Consider the following 20,298-nt stretch of genomic DNA (forward strand, 5'->3'; position numbering starts at 1 on the left):
TGAAAAACTGTGTTGAGATCATAGAAATCAATTTTATAGTGCTATTAAATGATTTTTTCCTTTGGCCACTGGCTAGTAGAATATGCTGGAAACCATGGTAACAAAAAGTGCTACCATGGTTGCCCCAGAGTCATATTAAAATGAGGAAGCTATGTTTGTCTTGATTAAAATAACAAAAAGAGAGAAAAAGAGAAGGAGAGGGAAGAAGGGAGAGAATAAGATTAATGACCTGTAGAACAGCGAATGGACAGTCAGAAATATATCTATGCGTAAGTGATCCTGGAACTTCTCGTACCATTGCGTCATGAATGTGAAGGTGTTAAGCTGTGAAGCTTTAAAGAGTAAAGAAGATATATTAGTTCAATGGTTTGTCTTTAAATTATTTCCTTCCATGTCTGTATTTTGCAGCTTTATATTAGCATAAAGAATCATGAATGGAACGTTTATCGAAGATAGGCGGAGTTCAGAAGCTTGCATCGTGAATTACAGAATTACCAGAAAGTGAGGACTTTTAACTTCCCTCCAAAAAAGGCCATTGGAAATAAGGTACTTAGAATCATGGAATCATAGAATCATAGAATTGTTTAGGTTGGAAAAGACCTTTAAAATCATCAAGTCCAACCATTAACCTAGCACTGCCAAGTCCACCACTAAACCATGTCCCTAAGCACCACATCTACACGTCTTTTAAATACCTCCAGGGATGGAGACTCAACCACTTCCTTGGGCAGCCTGTTTCAGTGCCTGACTACCCTTTCAGGGAAGAAGTTTTTCCTAATATCCAACCTAAACCTGCCCTGGCGCAACTTGAGCCCATTTCCTCTCATTCTATTGCTTGTTACTGGGGAGAAGAGACCAACTCCCAGCTTGCTACAGCTTCCTTTCAGGTAGTTGTAGAGAGCGATAAGGTCTCCCCTCAGCCTCCTCTTCTCCAAACTAAATAACTCCAGCTCCCTCAGCCACTCCTTAAAAGAACTCATACTTAAAAGAACTCATAGTATCAGTAAGAGTTGGGAAAAGAAAACCTTTCCTATTCCCACACACACAAAAGAGGTGACTATCATAAATATTGTTTACACCTGCTAGACAGTATCTGCTATTTTTATACAGACTTTACCCTCATCAGCTGCAGATTCACTGATAATGTAATTAACGCATTGATTTTTCCACTCACTGAAAAGAAAACTGTTTTTATTAAATGAAATATTGGTGACATGCACAGGAGACAAATGCACAAAACCTCAGAAAATGTACTGGACAGCTGTATATGTAAAATATAATCTCTACTCCACTCTTTTCAATAAATGCCATCAGTTAACACTGGTCAGTATTTCATTAAATATTTCTGTAAATTTAAAAAGTATCAGTGTAAATTCCTTAAATTTCCTGTGCTGTTCACCAATTGTTGTAAGTTTGTTGAACCAGCTTTTTTAAAGGCATTTCGGTGCTTAATTCCCATAATCTGTGTCATTGTGTGTTAGCTGTCCCATTTTAAAATGGGAATTTCTGTGTTTTCCTATCATACAGGGATTTTGCAACAAATATAGCAAATATTGTAGTATGTATGTAGTAAATACGTAGTATCATGTAGTTTAATCCTTAATCACCAAAACTTTAAAATCTTCAAGAGCTTAAATACACATTACAATATACATCACAAATCCAGTAAGGACTGAGAAGAGAAGTAATCAAAGTAATTTTTCTTTACAGTGTAGGAATGATCTGAAAAAATTATTTAATTATCACAAATAAAATATTTGAGATTTAAATCATGCTTATGACTAAAAATGTCTGTAATAGACCACTGGGTGCTTAAATCAGCATTCCTAATGTTAATCAAATTTGTTAGCTTTTATATGGGATTTTCTCTTTTTTTTTTTTTTTTTTTTGCCTTAGTATCACTAAGTTTTTGTATCAAATATCTAAGAAGCACCAACCATAGTGATCAGTGTAGTCATCAAAAGAAAGCTGCCATAATGACTAAAATATTCAAAGATCTTTATGACATTTTATTTGGCCTAAGGCCACGTTAATACATGTATCACTAAAATGCCAGAATCATTCTGATTATATCTGTATGAAGTAATATAAAATTTGAGAAACAAATAGAAAAAAATAATATTTATAAATTTCTTAATGGCATTCAGATGTCAGCGAATGTGGATTGCGAATGTTTAAAGATAGCACCTCTGATCTTATTTCAAGTTATTTCCCAAGTGTTCTGTAAAAATGAGTAGGTAAGCTTGGCACATGTGATATGAAATGAGTAGTAATGCCCATAATCTGGAATAAGTGGTGGTGATACAGATATATATTGAATTTATCAATAAAATCTGTAGGTCTGTGTGCTTGGCATAAAGTCCAGTGTTAAGGTAATTGTTCATTGCCTACTAACCTAGAAAATGAATGTACTTATGAGAGCTTTTCTGCTTTTTTTTGTATATTAGAAGATCACGTATTTTTGATTTCATTTCTAGTGGATAGTTTTGTAATAGAAACAACGTATTTTCTTCTTTGTTACATAACTAATTCTCCTTTTTTGAAGTGATGAAGTATCAGCCACTTCAGTAAATTACGAAAGCCTTCTTTTAAGCTTTTTTTGATAGTCTTTCATCCTTAATTAATTTAAATACTAATTGAATTACAACTTCAGTTGCACAATTGATGCATACAAAATTATCAGTTGAGCAACTCATTAAAAAATTTGCATCGCTTATTCTTTCAGTGCTTTAGCTTTGGGCCAATATTCTACCTTAATCATGCATAAACAAACAATCACTTTCTCTCATATCGGATCTCAGAAAAAGTATCTTTTCTTTACACTAAAAAATGGGTGCCATCCATTGCACTCCTGAAAGACTCCTATGATGAGACATAAGCCAGTTGTATAATTGGAATTGATTAGTGATCATATTTCTGGCTACCTGCTGTAAATAGCTTGCAAGTCGCAAAGTGGCGCTTTCACATCAGCTTTGCAAGAGCTTACCTCAGTTTATCACACAAGAGCTTATTTCCACAGCACGTTGTGTAGGCATATTTTTGTCCTTTTATTAGTGCTGTTTTCTGTACAATGTCACAGTATGTATTGCATTTAGGAATACTGCGTGGGTTTGTGCAGTATGGTGGATCATGCTTCAGGAACAACTGCCCTATAGATCCAGCAGAAATAGTAGCCTCTGGGAACACGTTGCACTATGTGACTGACTGAGATGGGTTAATGGCCTTGAGATCGTCCTCCTTTCCATGACAGAGCAAGTTGAAGTAATTGGAAGGTTTAAAAACTCAGTGTAAAATTAATTAATTCATGTGGTAATATCTGTCTTGGAATTCTGTAGAACTTTCAGTTTAGGATGAGGGATTTGTGCAGGATGCTACACATGCAAATGTTTGGCAATAAGCATTAGAAAAAATAGTGTCAATACTTTTTCCAATACTGCTTTTTTAACTTTAGTGGCTACCAAAGCATGTTCCCTTTTAGATATGCTGTTAGATTTCAATAGAAATTTTTTTCTCTCTGACATTAGTTATATTATTTTTAATAGAATTGCAGCTGTCCTCTCATTTCTAAATTAATCAATACAATCTTAAATTGGTGCCTAAAGAGCAGTTTCAGTAGCTAAATTCTGCTAACAAAAGTATCTCTATTCAGTTTACATCAATCTTTGGTTTTCAAATCCTTTACAAACCTTGAGTGTTATTAGATGTCCAAATAACATATTGGTAAAACATAGTCCTCCATGTGGAAATGGCTAAAAATGACTATTTTACACCTTTTGGAAAATGGTGTTGTGTGCCTTTATATCCTTCAGGTCTGTACCTGAATGATGTTATTCATTGCATATCTTCAGTACACTGTGTTTGGTACTGTGAGGTTAATGAAGGTGATATGCTTATTCTGAATGTTAGTGGCATTGAAAGAGGGTTTTGCTGTCATTGATACCTCCCTTGATACCAGGACTAAATTTGGTGTTCAGTTATGTGTCTCAGATTGAGGGAACCTCCAAGCCCACAAGAGGACACCATGCTCTACAGAATGACCTAGAACCACTACTGCAGTGTCACAAAATACTATCCACTGTTTTGCTATGCAAAATATTGGAGCTCTGAGGAGGGAACTTGACTACAAGAGAGTAGTGTAGAAAGAACTATGGAGAACTATTAATTTTCATGCATAATTTTCATGCTTACTGCAGTAGAAATCAGGGAGATCAGGTTCAAATGCAAAGTTGCAGAGTTTGACAGAGGGAAAATGCAACAAGAAAGCAGAGTTTCAGCTGAATGAGGATTTTAAAAAGTGAAAAAATCAAGTATTTATTATTGCATATATATTGTCATCAAGTAGCAGTGAAATCTGAAAACATTTAACAATTGTAAAACAATAGAATAAAAATTTAATATTTATATTCATTCTAATTATTATGTTTTTAATGTATTTTTGCCTATCACTTGTTTGCCTTCAATTGGGACAACTTAATAGTTAATGTTCGTGATCTTTCAACAAATTATGTATGTAGGATTAGAAACTAGCTTTAACGCTTGAGGAAACATAAATTTCATATACAGAAAACCAATTAATAGAAAATGAACAGAGAAGAGGAAAGAGTACTGCTTTGGACAAGTAACCTCTTTACATTTGCAGAGAAGAGTGTGTATTTGCCTTTCAGGTTGGTAACCTTGTTTTCAGTGTATCAGTTTAAACATTTGAATATAGTAAGTTAGAACTGATGTAAAGCAATGAAAAGAATAATTTGATTTATAAATGTTGCTTTGAATGAAGTCAGAACAGATATTTTAATTACTGAAGGAAAATATAACAATAACGCTTACAAGACTCCATGTATTAAGTTTCACATATACTAGTCCCCATGCTGTATATTTTCTACTAATGATCTTTCAGTGCTGGTAGGAAATAGTTGTCACAATCTTTATAAGTAGTCCTTGCAAGAATAAGTGTTCTTCCTTCAGTTTATCAATGTTGTGTTTGAGTGAAAACAAGAAATTTATTTGTTCTCTTTTCTTGCGTGTATAAGAGAAATGTCATAAGTCTTTGTGACTGCTGCCGTCCTGTCAGGTTCCTAACATCCGAAGGACTGGTTTGGGTCTGTGAGCCAGCTCGCTCTGGGTCTAGAGTGTGCCGAGTTATTTGAAGCTAATGAAGAGAAGCTTCATAAAATCACAATACTTGATTGCAAATGGATTCCTGTATGCTTTTTCATAGAAATATAGCTTAATTTTTTTTCATTGAAGATGAGCCCTTACATTTAACTTCTGAACCTTTGTTGGTGCTGTGTTGGTGTCTCACTTCTTGAAATGTTGCTTTCAGACTAATAGTTAAGTAATAATATGTGAGTATTTACTGGACCTTTATTCTAACTTTTTGAATATTGCCATGTTCTTAAAATCTCAGTTGCTAATTCTGCATTAGGCAGATTATAACACTTAAAGAATGGATTTTCGTAACTGAGTAAACATCTAAGTATCCTCTTGCAAGGGTATTGTCCCAATAGAGGACATATCAAAATAGAAATGTTTTTTTGCTTCCACTGAAGATGTGAATTCAGTGATTGTCTAACTGTGTAGAAATTGAATAAGGTAGCTTTCCACTGAGCGCTGACTTGACTGCATGATATCCTTCACTTTCCTTTAGAACATCGGATACCCCATATGGAAAGAATACACAGCACATTCCTGAGATTAGAAGAGAGTGACTTTGCCATGACTCCTCAACTGCATAGGAGGAACAATACAGCAATCTAAAATAAGTTTTCTGTCTAGGAGAAAATGTTGAGAGCAACATCATTCACCATTTTTAAGGCCAGGTTGGATGAGGCTTTGAGCAACATGATCTAGTGGAAGGTGTCTCTGACCATGGCAGGGGGGCTGGAACTAGATGATCTTTAAGGTCCCTGCCAACCCAAACCATAATATGATCCTTTGACTTTTAGGCCATGCAACTGAAGTCTGTGAGCTGTTTCTCTAGCCATAGCTTGTCCCATGCCAAAATATTAGTTCAATAAAGTAAATGTGTCCCTCTCACCTATCAGTGACTAAGCTAAATTGTAGATTATTTTGTGTATGTAATTATTTTGAAAGTTTGTAAATATTATGTGTATGTATCTTAAAAGATACCTATTTGTATATACATTTAGACACATGTACGCATATGACAACATCAAAGACAACATTTAGGATATATATTAAGTTGGCTTCTGGAACATATCTTGTAATTCTGCAAGTTCTATTCACCAGAGACTTTGTCTTTCTCCCATTTACATCAGTGGAAGTCCTGCCTTTGCGCTAACAGTGCAGATGGCTTCCTTTTTTTTTTTTTTTTTTTTCCTGCCAGGATAGCTACTTTTTTATCAGTGTCTGGTCTGTTTGCCTGTTGCTGAAGACAGTGAAGAATTTAAGACAATCTGCAGGAAAACTATTTTAGGATTAAAAAGTATAGAAGGTAAAGATTTTTATTGTAAATAAAGGAAAACAGAATATAGCTTGTCTTACACTTATAATGCTTATTGTTTTTAAAAAGTTTATCAAGTAAAGAGCTGTCAGCTGTGTGTGTATGTATATTTGTGAAGTAATTTGAAGTCACTAAAATCAGAGTTTGGATTTTAGTATTTTTGCTCTTAAGGGCTTCACATTATGCCATTGATGTGTCACTCCTGGTGTGTATTTCCTTACTGTAAAAAGTTGATTTACCATTTTGGGCCAGCAGGACCTGTCTATTCAGAGACAGGTACCCTTTTAAAGCTGCTTTTTAGACCTGGTGATGGAGGTACTAAACTTCCCTTGGAAAGGGATAAGATGAGGAAGAGCAAGAGAGGAATAAGGTTTTTTAAGGAATCCCCCCCTGGGTTTGGCAGAAAGAAGCAAGGGAAAAAGCTGCAAGGCTTTTCATCATGCAATAGGTCAAGGAAGCAGTGCTGTCCTGGGTTAGGTTTCAGAGTTTGTGGTTGAGTGGTAAGCTGCCCTTGAGGTTCCCCTGAGAGGAAACCTTTCTGGGTTAGGGACAGAGGTCACCAGACCAATGCATTTCTATGAAGATTCCAGTACTGGTTCCTCTGCTTCCTCTTTTTCACTTGTTTTCTACTGTCTCTGTGGCATGAAGTGCTCATATATCTGCAAGTATCTAAGATACAGTTGTGGTGTTTAAGCTTTTCTTGTTAACTTTTGTGGAAGTATTTTTCTGTGGGAAAGAGGTGGGTAGCTGTTATTGGGTAAGGCTGAGGAAAAAAGATGAATGATTTGATGAGATAGCTGTTTGGGGAGAGCACGATGATACATAATTTTCTTTTAAGGTTATTGACATATTCAATAGAGCTATTTTTTCCTCCTCAAGACAAGACCTGTGTGTTTGCCATAATCAGTCACACTTGCAACACAGAATATGAGTTCAAAATTCAGTATTTATTGTCCTATGCTCACTACATTACACAGTACTTTACATAGCTTGTATACATGCATTAACACAGTATGTATTTTGCTATTGTGATCCAGTGAATCTGTGAGATGCTGTTGACTCACAGATGAGCATTCAGGACTGACAGAAGGAATGAATGAAACTTCCCGCATCTTTCAGATCTGGAGAGGTCCTTGTGTTCATACTTTTTCCAACTTCTCTACTATTCCAATAAATATCCTAGACCATGACATTAATAAAACCACTACAAGTAATTCTAGACTGACATGGAAAATCATGTTCGTGGTTTAAAGGAATTAATTCACAAGTTGCATGCATATGTCCAATATACGTTTTATTGCCATGATGGCAAATGTGATTGTAATAGTTAATGTACTGGAAGTGTTTGAAATACGTATTTTAAAATACACAGTGTACCAATTCCTGCTTAGCTAGTACACAGACAATAACAGAAGAAATATGGAATGCTTAAAAGAGGATGATTCAGAAAGAATCTTAGGGAAGGAAGTAATTTCATTCTAGGCTTGGGTGTTCTTGTGTCCTGATTCAGCAAAGCACTTCAGGATATCCTAAAATTTGTGTTTCACTTGCGTTAAAATCAGAAGTCCAGATATATGTGCTTTTGTGCTTTATGGGGTTTAGAGCTCATAGAAACTATCCTTCATCAGTTTGGTTTGTCAAAGTCATACTGTCATACGAAGCTGTGACTTAGAAAGCAGAGAAGAAAGGAAAACTTCTAGCTAATGCCTTTGGGGCAGTGGGCTAAATAATATTTCTTAGTACTAAGCTTTGATATCCGATGTCTTCAAGTAGAATTAGTAGATAATTATGACTCTCTGATGTTTCAGAACTGGAATACATGTATTAAAGGAGGAAAGCTTTGGAAATATAAATCCTTAAGTTATATATTAAAAATCTGAAGTTAAGGATTGCTTTCATTAATGCTTACTTAATTTGATTTTTGGATGATGTAATATAGATGCTTAATTCTATATTACTCTTGCTTTTCAAAGTGAGTAGATTTTAATTTTCAACTCTCGTAGTGGACTTAACTGATATATTGAGTTATTTTCATATACTATTTTGCCTTGTGGGTTTTAGGAAAAACTGTAGCTAATATACATTTGACAGATATGCTTGTGCTGTAGTGTGGTTAAAAAGAAAAGAAAGGGATCCATTTGTATTGTGTTCAAACTGGGAAAGGAACTCAAATTAATCTTATATGTGTAGCTATATGCATTAATTCTGTAACACTGTTTTTTATGGCATTGTAAAGCCGTACAAGAAACTTTGTCCTCTAAGTTCACCATGTTACTTCATAACTGGAAATTTAATTCTCAAAAGAAGTATAAGCTTTAAATAGCCATTGAGATTAAATCAATACAATCTAGTTTTCAAATAGGTAACTTAACTGAAGTACTATACAGATAGAAACTTGGCATAATTATTAAGATTTCTAGTCACAGCACACCTCTTTCCTGTCACTGTCACCTGCACACTAAAGGGGACTACAGAGTATTTCAGATTTTTAATCCAGATCCTCTGGGTTTTCTATTGGAAAAGACTGCAGTTGATGTTTTATGTATACAGCACTTAGAAAAGAGCATTCTGTTCTTCATTTCCATTTTTTTGTCATATCACTATCTAAGAGAAAAGAAATAAGTCAGTAGGAAATGGTTGGCTTTTCTATTACAAATACATTATAGCACACACTTCATCTTCAAGTTCTGTGGTATGAAATGTCTGGGTTACCTGAAACTCAGCATGAAGGTTAAAGCTAGCACAGTGCAGACTAGTAGATTTTATTTTCGGTGGTTTAATTTAAAACGTAAACAGTTTGCCAACTCGTACTTCTCCATCTCTTTCAGAATGTCTCACTGAATTAATGTGTTCATTTGGTGCTCAAGTATAACATTGCATGAAAATAGTGAATTGAGTCTTTTTCTTTTCAAGTTACAAAAATTTGCTATTAATTGCTGTTGAAGTTTAGGAAGAAGGAACACAGAATATTTAGGGTCTACAAAACAAAATTTTGCCTTTCAAGAGATGTTTTTTTTTTTTTCCTGTTTTGTAATCCTGTAGTTAAGAGAATCAATTTATTCTAACAAATTATTGAAGATAGAGCCTGTAGAAACAGTTCAGATGGTGTTGCTTTACATCATGACATTATGGGGGGAAAAAAAAGAAAGTAATGTAATTTACATGCTGCTTGGACAACTGCTAGATAAAAATATTGCAGTTTTGTAACAACTCATGCATTATTTAGATATTCTAGCAGCCTCCTGGTATAAAATAAAAATACAAAAAAAAATTTCTAAATTTATTTCTTATTGTGATGGTGATGCTAAATTACCAAGTTACCTGAATTAGTAAATGCCCTTTCAGAGAGCCCTTAGCAGGGACACCTCATTACAGAAATAAACTAAAACCTCCTTTCTCTGAAGCTGAAATTTTGCCCATGTTTTTCTGTCTTTCTGTACCTATCAATATACTTGATTTTATTTTTTTTCCCCTGAAATTTATTGTTTTATACAGATCAGAAAATTCTAATATTAATTGCTCAACGCCTTTTTGGGCCATTGCTAGTACTAAACATATTCAATGTTAATTTTTTAAAAAATGGAGAAAACTAAATATTGAATACTTCAGATCATGTGAAATGCTGGAGACACTTTCTGCATGAAAAACCTGGTTTTCCTCATTGTACCATGTAAAATATCTTTACATGAAGGCACTATAAATAATGGGCACTTGATATCAATATTCCTCTTTCATTCAATTTTTATTTTAGAAAGTAGAATTGTCCTATCAGAGTGTATCCAGATAAAATTTCTATTAAAGGAACACCTAGTCTTTTGAGTGTGAGTAAAGTTCAAAGTCTTGTATCCTGCTACTGTTTGGCAGTTGGGATGGTAAACTGCTGTATTAATGAATTTTTTTTTTCTCAAAATCATACTTCTACTTGCTAGAGTTAAAACATTTCAAATAAACATATTTGGATACTGTTAGCCCACAGGTGTGGACAGTATCCAGAAGCTAGCGGCCTTCTTGCAGGTCTCCTTTAGATATCTTAGATGTTGCTGGTTATCAGCAGACTGAGCAAGACTGCTGTAATCTTAGCTAGATCTATCAGGGAGAGGTTAGCCAAGAGAGTGGTATCTGGGCTGTTGTATGGCTCCCTCTAACCATCCTCTTTCAGCAGTTATGTGGCAGTCTGCACCCATCCATCTCTTAGTATTCCCCCTCCTGACTTGCTGGAACCATCCAACACGAGACAAAGTGGCATAAGTTCTGCTTGAAGGTTTTTACTGGGAAGGGAATATATTTACTTAAATGTGGTAGAGAAATAATTGTTACTGAACTCTGTGGGGAATTTTGAAAGCAGTTTCTTTCACTTGCTGAGAGGGTAGAAAAGAAACCGTGTTTTTTTTCCTTAACCTATTCATGGGTTTGGCTCTTTGCTGTGGGTTTTTCATTTTATTTTTAAGGGGAGGTATCACTGTAAGCTTGTATATATAAGCTTGTACACTGTAAGCACTGTATGTACCATGTCTCTAAAGGGTTTTGGGGTTGTTTTTTGTTGTTTTAAGTTTAGAGTCGGTCTTTATTGGTCTTGAGGGCATTTTCAAACCTGATAAAAGAAAGAAATTAAGACAGAAAACTGCAGTGTTGGGGGAAGCACTGAACTGAGACACATTTTAACTAATATTGTTGATAGTTATTACTGTAATATAGGCTAGTGGAAAAATGGATCTCAGTTTCATGAACTGTTGTGGTAGTTTCCAGAATCTCCTGAATAAAAATAGAGAGTAGACTGATAATACTTGGTCTGAGGCAAAAACAGAAATAGAATTTCCCTGTTCAATAGCTGAGCAAAAGATAAGCCCTAGGGGTCTTGGTCTTGCTATAGGCTGCGGTTTTCTATTGATGCTTTTTAATGAACAGTTGATTCCTGACCAGTTGACAAATTGACACATGGTTGGCATTTATGTGTTTAAATAACAAAATATTTAGATGACACTGGATTTTGTTAGCATAACATTACCAATTGAGTTCTTTTTCTAACACTAAAAAGAGATCAGTTTTAGTTTTATTCTCAAGCTTTCTTTTTTTTTCTGTGGATATATTTATTCATTTTTAACACTTTTTCTCAAAGAGGGTTTTGGGAAAGTTTAGTCTTTTGGATGGATGATAAGGCTAGCTTGAAAATGCCAGGTATCTTAAGAAACATACTTGGTTCCCGGATTGTGGAAATGCCTGAGCCAATTTAGAGAGGTACAAGACATAGTTTGACTGAGATTTATTACACAGGGGAAGAATTTATCAAAATGGGATTGTCTATTGTTTTGATAGGGCCTGGGGACTACCTGCTTTTATATATCTGTTAACATGCTTGTGCTCTGACTTGCTTAGAGGATGCTTTACATCAACACTGTATTCTAAGAAAGCACAGACAAAACTAAAACTAAGTAGCTATAATGCTGTGATATTTAAACTACCCTCTTCCTCAAAATAAAAGGTAAGACTTTTTTAAAAAAAATTAACATTTCAATAAAAAACATTTGTATAGATTGAGCTTGCAGCTTTTCTAGTGACCTGAGAAGGCTGGCACAGCTGCCAAGCAACCGTTTCCTTACTGAATAGATAGGCTGTGCTGAGCAGCTCTGCATAGTACTGCAGGAGATGCCTCAAGTCTCAAAAAACCGAAAAATGCTAATGAAAATGTTGCAATTGTCCACATAAATTTGTGCTAGACTGAGGGCACTGACAGGACCATAGCTCACCCTTAGCATATCTGCTGCTGGATGGTTTTGCAGCAATGCCTTTTTCAAATCACTTTATCTAAAAGCATTACTTACTTTCTGGTATCATTGAAATGAACCCATAGTTGGAGATGGAAATACATCAACTATTTCAGTAGAGAAACGCAGAGTAATAACTACAATTATGTAGTAAGTCTCTGTTTAAAGAAAGATAGATTTCTTTTCAAAACTGACAGTTCCTTGATTTCTTCTTTCTATGTCACGTCTTAAATTCCTGTTTGTTCCACTGAACAGTAAATGTACAAAAAATCTCACAGTGGGATGGGAAAAATGGCAATTTCATGTATTGTATACCCTTGTTTTGTTGTATAACGCTAGCCTGATTCTGCCATACAGAAACTGGCAATACAAGTAGAATAGAAATTTCAAGCTCATGTAGTTTCAAGAATTTTGAGATGATTTTTGTATAATATGGTAGTATTTGGTATATTTAGTATTGGAAACTGTACCTCCATAAAACTGTTTCATGATGCAGTAGTTACTGAAGGACAGGTGTATGCAAGTCATGTTTTAGTGTGACCTTTGCAAAGGTGTCAATTAGCCTGTAAAAATTAATACTTGTTATCTAACTATTTTCCCATCACCAAGCAGTGAGAATGACTCAGCAATTGAATGTGTAATTAGCTCCCATTTCAGCTTCTGATTTCCAGCTTCATTTTGAGGTTAACAATTTGGTGTCTTGTAAATACGCAAAAGCTGGTATGATAATTTTGCTAAGACTAGTTGACAAAGATGGTGAAAAATATTAGACTACACTTGAATAATCTGAGTTTATTTCTGCATTTGCAGGTTCATCTTTGAATAGCACTATTGTCAACTTTATTTAGGATGGGATGCATCGTGTGGTATCAAAGGCTGATACAGCTCTCATTAAAGTCCTAAAGCTGTATTTCCTTTTATTTTAATTGAGTTGGATTGAGCCCTGAGCTGTTTTGTTGTTTGGTTTTGTTCTTTTTTTCCCCAGCACTAACAATAGGAGGTTAGTTAAATGATAAATAATGGTTAGAACATCAGAAGCAGTGCATTTTATGTTGATTGCAACAGCACCAAACCCAGAATATAAAAGTGTTTTATCTGTCCCTAAATTGTGGCAGGTAACCATGGCAATCATACCATTTCCAACAGCTCATGGAAAATATTTGAAATATCTTAAGTGAGCTGTTCCATTAATAATGAATATCAATGTTTTGCCATCTGTTACATACTAACAGTGTATATGAAAGACCAGCAGTTGTGTGAAAAAATTTAAACTTCAAGTTGGAATGAACTTGGCTTGTCATGAAAAACTGCAAAATGGCGTAACATAAAACATGGTACGTCAGACTCTGCTTTTTAGTTTTACAGCTTAACGTCATCTTCTAATATCTGTTGAGAGTCTTTAAGATTTCCATTATGTATTCTTATTGTTAGAGATTTGTAATTTGATACTAGCATTTTGCTGTGGGCAGAAACTTGGCAAATTATCAGTCAAAAATTCATTTCAGATTAAAAATATTTTCCCAGATGTGTTTTGATGCTTCTGCAATCTGAAGCAGTTTTGCTTGTTGACTGAAATTTTGTGGGCTCTTAATCAAAAGTATATGCTCTTGAACTGTGGGCTAGGAAATAACTTTGACAGTATTTTGTGCATAAACAATAGCAGCTTTATTTTTCAAAAATATGCCTACAAATTGAAGGTGAATGCTGGTATGTTAAGTCTCAATTAACAATTTGTGTACAATAGAATTTTACTCTGCATAAATTGATGGTAAGTGTGGCCAAGACGCCCTACAGCTGTAATTCAGAATCTGTCCATGTTTGTTATGTAACTGAGTCCCTCTCTCTATAGTCCCCTTTCCTTTAACAGGGAAAGAGAGATTCTAATCAATTAGGAAGGGCAATGTATTATGGTTATAAGCAATGTATCCCTGCATGTACTGGTTCCTTTTCTATGCACAGAATGCTTTCACGGATTGTTAATCAGGTGATGCTGAATATGTGAGGCTTTCTCTTTGGTCAGATTGGAGCTGCTTTTCAAGTACAGTAAGAGAATTTCAGCATCATTACAAAGAGCGGTAGTAGCTGTCCATAAATAATCCCTTATACTGAGGATATATGGCTCCAAAGAGTTTATCTTTTGAATTGAGAAGAAATCTCAAATCCTGAAAGCACAGCTCCTGCCTTCTTTGAATACTCTTTTGCCCCCTGTAGTGCCATGGGATCAGTGATTAGGCTGATCATGAATACAGTAGGAGATGTTTTACAAGTAATAGTTAAGAGTTAAATTTCTTTAAGTTTGGTGGGATCATTCAGTCTGCCACTGGACCCAGTTAGAAGAACTGAAAGGGCCAGTTAGCCTTGCCTTTTGATTTTAAAGTTAGTAAGATTGTAGCCAATTGTTCAAATACCTTCGTGGAAAGATTTGTAGAAACGGCATCTAGGGCCTGACACAGGAAAATGCTCCCGAATTCGTCATGGAAGGATCTAGTAGGTTTTATATAAAAATGGAGAAAAACTTAATATAGAACAGTCTGGGGTTTATGTAATAATTTCAAATTATATATAATTTGTGTCCTATAAACAGTTACAGCTCTTGAAAGTATGGGAACCAAATATGTATAATGCTGGTTTTAGTGCCGTTTTTGGTATGTGCTTCTGGAAAAAAAAAATCAGTGCCACAGTTCACACGTTCCAATAAATTCAAATTTATTTTTATAGCCAGATTTGGAAGAACTTACTGTTTTCTTGTCCAGAGCTCCTGCTAGTGCTGTTTTTTTAAAAAGCAACATATGTACTAAAGGCAGGTAAAATTCATAAAGCATTCCTGCAAATAAAAAGAGGCATTTATGAGGCAAAGATCTTCATTGTGATTTGGATCCCGACTGGTCAAATGACTGGCTTGATGATTCAAGACATAAGTTCTTTTTCCTTGTTCGAGACAAGACCTGCTATTTATTCATCTTACCTATTCCATTTCTTCTATACATTTTTCTTACCTGAATTTCGGAAAATACCTTTGATTTTTGTAATAATACCCATCCATATTTTTGAAGAGCAGGTCTCCTTTTTCAACCATGTTAGCAGGATCTCTCTTCAGTGAGATCTTGAAAGTGTGCATTTATTTACTACTGCTACTTTATCTTCCCATACATGCATTTATTTTAGTAAAAATGAAACTATACAATCTAACCTTTAATATCATGAAAATGTAAGTTTTTTTGCAAAAGTATATGTAGTTATAATTTTAATAAAATTACTTTGTCCCCATATTACCTTTATATCAAGCACACATAAATCTGTATGTTGAATCTTAGGGGAAGATCTTTGCTGTTCCCTGTGTGAATAGATATGCAAGGGTAGATTTGTATTGACAGATACAATCTCATCAATCACCAAAGATATGTACTGAAAGTATGGGGTTTTCTCACTGATACCAATCTAAATCAAAATCTTGCCCTTTACTTTTTGCTTGTAAATAAACATATCGTTTAGGAGTTGGCATATAAAACACTAACTAGATTTTAGTTGTAGATAATTGGGTCCAATGAAAAGAGGGTGACAGTTACCTTTTTATAATTTGAGACTGAAAAAATTTGCCAGGGTTTGAACCAGTTGTGTTTTTCTATTACAAATTATTCTATTTACTGTTTTCTGACAAAAACTCTTTATTACTGCAACAGCTTGGCAGTAACAACTGTGTGGTAAAAGAATTCCTCTAAGTAGCTGACCTGCTATTGCAAAATGCACGTTTAATGATAAAGTATAGACCTACAGCTGAATCATTTTGACCTTGGTTTACGTTACTTCTGCTAAGGACAATGGGCTTTAGTACATGGTACAGAATTTCATGGTAGATCACTCAGTGTTTGTTTGAGAGATCAAATTTATATCAGGCTAAAAGAGCATTCTTAACTGTTTTCAGGCTGAGTTTAATTTCTGAGTTTTTCTGTATTTTGCTTGAATAAATGGCAGAAAGAAAGCTATTTTGTATTATAAGCACTAATTTGATCAGCTGTAAACAGCAAAAATGCATTACCCAAGCATGTTCTGACAGTCTTAATTAGAAAACTGCTTTGTGCCATTATTATCTGTACTTAATGAGATTCTTTACAATAACATAAGGGATAGAAAGTACCTACATTCAGCATTTTGCTTCTGCATTTATAACAAAGTGGTCCTGCCTGTGAAAGAAGACATATTTATTTAAATACATGTGCAGTACAGAAGATACTAAAAGAATGCAGCTTCTGCTGAAGAGCAAGTTTTAACATAATTGAAATGATTTCACTGAAAATACTGTTGAGGATTTGTGACCAAAAATTTAAGAACTGAAAAAGTGCTAATGAATATGGTACTTTAAAAATGGAGATTTTCTTGGGGGCTTGAAAACATAATTGATAGAAGTGATGAAAGTACAATCAAGGAAGTGTAGTGGGGGTGAGGCCAGTTCTTTGGAATGGCTCTAAGATGAGGCTGTGCCTGCCCCGGGAGCAGGCTTGTAGAGCAAAGCAATGCTCCTCCTTCCTCCAATATACACACTCGAGTACGACTGGGGGAGAGGATTACTCCATAATTGAAACGGTTTCACATGCCAAACATCACCACTACTCATGTGGTTAAAGCTTTCAGAACTAAAGCTATTCCACAAGCTGTTTCTTCTTCTCTAAGATCTCCTATGTGCCACACTTTCTTGTCTTCTGCCTCACACAGCTGGTGGTAGCAAATTAGCGTCCCTACCAATGTGATGATGTGATACTTTAAATCCTTTGAGTGAAAAGATGGGAAGACATGATTGTTCCTTGAGCTAGTTAAAGAATCCAGTAGGAACAAAAATCTTAGTGAAGAGGAAAAATAATAAAATTTATGTTAGTCAATCAGTTAATTAGTATTGCACTACACTTTTATTTATTATTAACATTCAATTTTATTCTAATATTATGTGGTGCCACATATTAAATTTTTTGCTTTAACGTTTCCTAACAGCTTGTATAGACTTCTGTTCTGCTCATTTGTCCAGACTTCGTCAGTGCAGCGGGGCATGGAGCAAGCTGTTGCTCTGTTCCATTTGAGTAGTAACTGTACTCAGTTGTGGAGTAGTGGGTGAGTGACTCTGCAGAGTGGATTGCATGAACTGTCAACAATGCAGATTCATTTTTTAATAAAGCATCAGTTTCCAAGAGTTTTCAGACTTCATTTCCTCATTTATCAGTAAATCAGTTAACACTAGGATCACTTGCTACACAATTTGTATGTAGTGTGTGTATATTGCTGAAAAACAATGTGACTGATAAAAAAGAAATAGGCAACCATACAATACATAGGTTATATTATTTTCACAGTGATCTGGATTGTTACATGTATTAATATAAAACTGGAACGTGAAACAGGGCTGGACATCTGTGTAAGTTCATATCTAGAAAACAAACAAAAAGAATCTGTATATATTTTGGAATTTTGTGAATTTAATTAAACAACACAAGTTGTATAATACAATAACTGCCTAAGTTTTTGAAGCCTGTAAATATGAATGTCTTCAGCAATTATAAATGTTACAGCAATGACAATTACATGTTATTAAGTAATCATATGCAAATAAAAGACGAGCAGAAGAGCCTTCCTTAAATTGTACAAAATGAGGCTATTTTTAGTATTTGGGATTAATTGCCAATATTTGCAAATGTACCTTACTTAGCATTGGCTGGGGGTTTTTTGTTGTTGTTTGTTTGGTTTTTTTTTAGTTCTATGAATTTAAATTGCTACTTTGAGAAATGTCATTCAGAATCTTTTCTCATTTTCTTATGTCTCCTAAAAATATTGCTGTTCCTGGTAAATTCTCCTAATGAGAGATAAGAACAGAACAAAATGTCAGTAAAGGCTCTAGGAACCCTACAGAAGTCCTTCTGAATTTGAAGCAGCATCCCTGCTTTGACGATGAGGAAGGAATAATCTTCAGATTTGCATCCCATGCATGGCAGCATGGCTTGAATCTTTTTAATACAATGAATTTATTCAGTGTTGTCAAATGTATTTATGGTGTTTTGTTGGTGGGTTGTCATTTTTTTGCAAGAAACAAGAATTTGTTTCAATGGCTTTTCTTATACAGATAAATAATACGGGTTGGATAGACACATTTATAGATAATAGTCTTCCTTTGACAGCTGTAATTGTCTAATAATAGTTTTGGCTTCATGCCTAAAGAACATACTGTGACATGTAAACCAGGTGATCAGAGTGGCGGCATTTCTGAGATATGGCATATTGGCTGTAGCACAAACCAGCCAGCACCTGACCATTGTAAACCTATTATAGTCTTATGTTAGTGTGAAATGTGTAGACTTTATGTTATAGTTCACTGTAATTGCGGTCCTTCACAGGAAAAAGTTTAAGCTAGATATAAGTTACAGGATGCATGGCGTTGTGCTGGTTGTTAGACTTTTAATTTGTAAGTCCCTCAGCAGAATGTGGAGTTTATAGAATTATTCTATTTATTGGGCCCAATATAGTATAAAAACCTGAGATCTAAAATACTATAGGAACTTCAGTAAAACATTTTTATGAGAGTTGTGATATAGTCTTTAAAAAAGCAATCCACTATATGAAAACTCCATCTCAAAATAATAATTTATTAATATAATAATAAAAAAGCTGGAGAAATATTAATCCATTATGAAGTTTGTGTACCCAACATTTGAAAAGTATGAATTGTGAAGAAATTGTGGGAATAAGTCGGTATTGCCTCCTGCGAAGACTGGTAATTCTGGACCTCGAAAAGAATCACATCAATTGTTATGCCACTGCCTCTATGCTGCTGTTATGAACTGCCTTTCTAAGACTGGGGTATTTTATGGAGATCTACTATTAGGAAAAGAATTCTGGTCCATAGAAGAAACATTCTGCCAAGGAGAGAGAATCTGGCATCCTGTCAGTGGATGTTTTTGTAAAACAGGTTTTTATTAGGTTGCATGATTTTCCTTTATGTCTGAGGACAGAGTCAAGGGTTTTTTACATATTGCCAACATATTTCTATAGACATAATAAACATAGATCATCAAAAGATCAAATTTTATGCTTATTAGGACTGTATAGTTACATTATAGAATTGAAAAACATATTCTTTGCAGCATTCATATTTTTTCCTTTCTTTTTTTAGGATGCAAAGTTTGTAGTAGAGCGATGCAAGCAGCTCAAAATTACCTAAGGAACGTAATGAACAAAATTATTCAAACTGTGCCAGAATTCACAGCCAATCCCAAAAAAGAGACTCTTATTCAGCTGATGCCCTTTTTTGTGTAAGTATCTGTCAAGTAGTCACGAAAATATTAAGCTTTTTTCGTCACAATTTATTTTAAAATATAATGCCAGCATCTCCACAATCTTTAAAACAGTGTTTTTTAAAATAGAAGGCTCATGTTCAAATCATAAGTGCTTTTGTTTTTAAAGGAATTTAAAGGATTATATGATATATATAGTAATTTTTATTTCTTTAAATGGTGACTTTGAACAAAAATCACTGTGTAAAGCTTTCAAAAATATCTAAGTGACCTCAAAATCTGCATCCATACGTACCCTTCAAACATTAGGTATCTTCTATTTCTTTTATTTGGTCTTTTTCAGTTTTGTTTTGCGTTTGTTTGTGTGGGGTTTGTAATTTTGTTTTTAAATTTATTTTGGGGGATGAGGGAGGATCACTGCTAGGGTACTTACTAACTGAAGTAAAAAGTCAAGCTGTTGAACTCTTTCTAGCTGAATTTTGCAATCTGCTGATGCATGTTCTGATTTCATAAATGTTAACGTTGAATAAGTCCAGAAATAGTTTAACACAGTCATCTGTTAAGAATCTCAAAACAAGCCCTTTGATATACAATTATACGAGGGATATAATCTGTTAAAATCTTTCCATTTTGCTGTAAACATTGTTTTTCACAGTATTTGTAAATGATATTTAGAACAATTTAAGAAATAATATTAATGAAAATTTGTTTTTGAAAGTAGTGTTAACTTATTTCTTTCACTAAGTATTTTTCAGATTAATGGGTTTTCAGTACTACACCTGTAGAAATTATGTATAGATTG

General features: G+C 34.5%; 1 pseudogene; it reads left to right on the forward strand.

Annotated features, from left to right (window-relative positions):
- LOC104015293 (sorting nexin-29-like) overlaps nucleotides 1-20,298 on the forward strand; it is a 130,721-nt pseudogene that overhangs the window by 79,088 nt on the left and 31,335 nt on the right.

Source organism: Nipponia nippon, unplaced genomic scaffold (genome assembly GCF_047370975.1).
Source record: "Nipponia nippon isolate SJK-2023a ecotype South Korea unplaced genomic scaffold, ASM4737097v1 scaffold_5, whole genome shotgun sequence".
Taxonomy (NCBI): domain Eukaryota; kingdom Metazoa; phylum Chordata; class Aves; order Pelecaniformes; family Threskiornithidae; genus Nipponia; species Nipponia nippon.